Consider the following 4,375-nt stretch of genomic DNA (forward strand, 5'->3'; position numbering starts at 1 on the left):
TGTGCTAGTAGTATGAAGGCTACAGTGGAGAGGAAGAAGAGAGCAAAAACTCATTTACCGAGGGCCTATTGTGTGCCAAATAATTTATAATGCATATATAATTTCATGATATATAGGTTAAACATTTTTCTTCATGATTAGAGAAGAAAGGAGTCTTTAAAAGGTTAAGTACCTCAACTCAAGCTAACGAATGGAGGAGTTAGAACTGAAATTAAGAATTGTCTGAGGGGCTTCCCTGGTGGCGCAGCGGTTGAGAATCTGCCTGCCAATGCAGGGGACACGGGTTCGAGCCCTGGTCTGGGAAGATCCCACATGCCCCGGAGCAACTAGGCCCGTGAGCCACAATTACTGAGCCTGCGCATCTGGAGCCTGTGCTCTGCAACAAGAGAGGCCGCGATAGTGAGAGGCCCGCGCACCGTGATGAAGAGTGGCCCCCACTTGCCACAACTGGAGAAAGCCCTCACACAGAAACGAAGACCCAACACAGCCATAAATTAATTAATTAATTAATTAATTTAAAAAAATAAAAAAAAGAATTGTCTGATACTAAAAAAAAAAAAAAAGAATTGTCTGATACTAAAACATATGCACTTTCCACTGCACTGTGTTGGCACAGGCACGGAACTAAAGTTGAGGTTCCCTTCCAAATGTGCTATGATCCCAGATGCAACGCCAGATTTTCCAAATAACAAATTCTGAAAGAATTTGGTGAAGAGGAAGAACAAAGTAATTGGATTATCAAAGAAGGTTACATGGAGGAGGCAGGGTAGGAGCTGAACATTGAAATCTGGGTAGAGTTTTTATGAGAAGGAAAGTCATAGAGGGGAATTACAGTCTGGTAACCAGAATGAGTCAAGAAATAGAGGGGATTGATAGTAGCATGTGAGGGGTGAAAAGGCAGTTGCTCTCTGCTGCTGAGAGTGTGTGCTGAAAGCAGGAGATAGGGATATGCAGGTATTATGATCAGATTGGAGAGTACTTTCAAAGCCAGGTAGAGTTATAAGTAGAGAGATATGGGGAAGAGTGGATAGCCCATATGCCTTCCAGAGGGAGATATTTTATCATCAACGGAAACATGGTAGAACTCTCAGTGTATGTGAATCCTCTACCTACGTTGGAAAATGTAAACCATAATTTTGTTATGCAATGTAGTAAAAAATAAAGTTAATCTTCAGATAGAAGATAAAATGCATACAACTATGACCATTCTGACATAGTGCACACAAGGACCTTCAATTCACCATCAACAGTGTCTCAGAAATAAGAGAAACAACCATGTCTTCTTAGCGGAACAGTGGTTGTCAGCACCATGGACAGCGATGCTGTGGCGGCGCGCTGCATCTCCAGGCAGAGGAATTTAGACTTGGTGAAGTAGATCTGTCAGTACCAAACCAGTGGAACGGAATCTTTCAGGAATTTCAAAGACGAATCTTTCTACCAAGCTTCCCTTTCTTTGGACTCCCACCAGGGGGAGGAGAGCCCTACATGTGCTCTCTTTAGAGACTTGATGTACAGATGTGTACAGATGTACAGAAAACTCAAAGCTTTCAGAAAATTAAAACTAATTGTTTTTACAAAGATTAAGGACCCTGGAAGAAGAAAATGAGTAGTGGCACTTTTACCCTTCTGAACTCAACTTTCCCTTATTACCAAGACATGGAACTCTGTTGTCTATAGTAGCATCCTAAGACCAGCCAATCCTCCCTAGTCTGAGGCCCCCAGCTTGCCTCCTGCTGAGGCCCAGGATAGAAAAGGACAAGAGAACTGCAGAAGCTGGGTGGTCTAATTCTAAGAGTATAATCTGAGGGTTTTTTTTTTTTTTTCTGGTTTCTTAATTCTCATCTGCAAACTTCTCAATCAGGCTTAGCTTGAGGTTTGACATCTGAGGGCTGGAGCCAGGGTAGTATTCTTTGATTAAGAGAGGAAAAAAAAGGAAGGAAAGATAAGTGTAAAAGGATTTAGAACCTATTAAAAGCATCTGAAGCACATCTATTTGTTTTTTAAAGGGACAATTCTGTCACTAAGGGGCATTATCAGGTTTGTTCTTGCTTAGAGATGTTAACATGACTCTAATGGGACTTCTTCCTGATAACAAATCTTCAATGCATAAAGCATTCTTATTGTTGTAAGTCTTCAGCATGCCATTCATGGGGTCTTCTTCCAGTCTTTCACTCCAGGCTGACCTCATACTAATGACTGTCACGCATTGGAAAGTTCTGCTTCTCTTGTCTAGTGCTTTGCCCAATTCAGACCTTAAGGGCCTCCACACCATAGTTCTTACTGTTCGCTCTGCCTGCCATGCCCTAAACACTCCTCACCTTTGTCTATTCCTGAAGATTTTGCTTATTGTTTAAGCCCTGAATATTCAGAGGCTTTTCCTGATCTCCCAACTAAATAAGGAGCCTTAAGGCCCCATGGTATCTACAATGCATAGCTTTGCATATTGGTACTTTGTGCCTTTGGATTATCTCTCTTTCACTAGATTGTAAATTCCTTGAGAGCAATAATTGTGATTTATGTTGTATGTACCACAAGCAATCCATAAGTATTTGTTGAGTTTAATTATTTGGAAAAATGCTATCTGGCTACATTTGTGTACCAGTCCTTCAATTAGACCTTCAAAATAGACTATGAAGGCTGAGAATCTCTTAGAAGTGAAGGAAAAACAGACAGGACTTAAGTGGATTGCCACCAGTCACCTCCTCCCCTCGCCTCTCTTGAATTCCTTTGTAGCAAAGAGAATGCAGTGTTGGCTTCCTCATTTAATCATTACTGTGGTTTTTGAGGCTCTTAAAAATTAACTTTAATGCTTTTTTAAAATGCCACTTGACAACAGTGTACAGGTATTTTACATAACTACTGTATACCAGAGGTGTCTTCAAAGAACGTAGTGATCAAAATCCAGATCAAAATTATATCCCGTCAGTGTTTCCATTATAAGCTCCCCTCCAGAAAGGTTTGTTACCCATTTGTTTAATTTGTATGAGGCTTCACCCTGACATGCAAGTTTCTCAGTCCCACTATAATGTAGGGAATCTTTTTCTGCCTCAAAACATACATTTTAATCAGTACAGCAGTTCTGTATGTGGAATACTGGGTTTCTCTACTGGGGAAGCAGACTCAATTACCCACACTGGACATTCATATCAGCACTGGATATTCATATCATATCTGGGGCAACTCTGATGGTCAAGGCTGCGGCCCTGCTCAGGGTCCCCTGCGAGCCATCCTGTGGATTGGGTGTCAACCCTGAACACAAGTGATCCAAGGGCTCTTGGGAACATGCGTCGCTTGTGAGTGTTTATCACCCTGAATCCTCATGTTAAAATGCTAAAGACAAGGGAGAACTCAAGGCATTGCTCATCCAGGATGCCTGGCCTCCTGTTATCTGCTGACCTGGACTAGCAATGGATCTTCAGGAAAACTGGAGGCTCTCTGATCCCCTCCCCCAGGAATCAGTCTTGTTTTCTTTCCTCTGGGTTTGCCTCAGCCTTGGAGACCCAAGTTTGTTGCCCCTTCACTCCTCCTAATTCTGAGAACTTTGTACCTGTCAGGGTCAGGGGTTAAGGGGGGAAGTGCTTGCTCCTCACAGTTCTATTCTGGGTGGAGGACATTCCTGCTCTTCTCTTTTTCCTCAAGTCCTATTCCTCTTGATATTCTATTTGTTTTTAGACATCTCTAGTGGATTTTTACCTTCCTTATCTTTGCATTGAATTTTCCTGGGGCACTTCTGTGATATTAAAGCGTAAAGAGAGGCAGGGACTGGAAGAATAGAGGGAAGGTAAAATTGAAGTTGGTTCTTTGGATTCTCACAAGTCTGTTGTGGGAATTCCTCCTAGAAAACTTTCTATTTAGAAATTTCCTGCTTTGGGAATTCTACCAAAAGACTCGCTCTGAAGCTCAGGCCAATTACTTCTTTGATCTGTTTCCTTAGGTGTCTGGGGTGGGGATTCATTATTTAATGCACTCAGCAAACACTTACTGAGCAAGCAGGAGAAATACAAGCCCTTTCCTTATGCTGCTCACAAGCTAGCTGAAGTAGTAAACAGTTAAACGAGCATGGACAATATGAAAAAAGGAAATATAGGTCCAGAGGGAAATATACAGGAGCTCTGGACTGCAGAAGGTTTAAAGGTGGTTTCCCAGAAGTCTCACTTTAGCTAAGGCCTGAGCATGAGTAAAGGTTACCTGGCAGGAGAAAGAGAAAGTGCATTCCAGGCTGAGGTCCCAAGGCAGAGAGAGCCTGGTCTGCAGTGATGCACCTCATATGTTGGATACTCAGAGCAGATTCTTGTTAAATACTCCCTCGCTATTCAACACAATTATTCAGTAATAATCATAGATGAAACAAAGGAATAATGAAAGTCATCACAAG

Source organism: Eubalaena glacialis, chromosome 14 (genome assembly GCF_028564815.1).
Source record: "Eubalaena glacialis isolate mEubGla1 chromosome 14, mEubGla1.1.hap2.+ XY, whole genome shotgun sequence".
NCBI lineage: Eukaryota > Metazoa > Chordata > Mammalia > Artiodactyla > Balaenidae > Eubalaena > Eubalaena glacialis.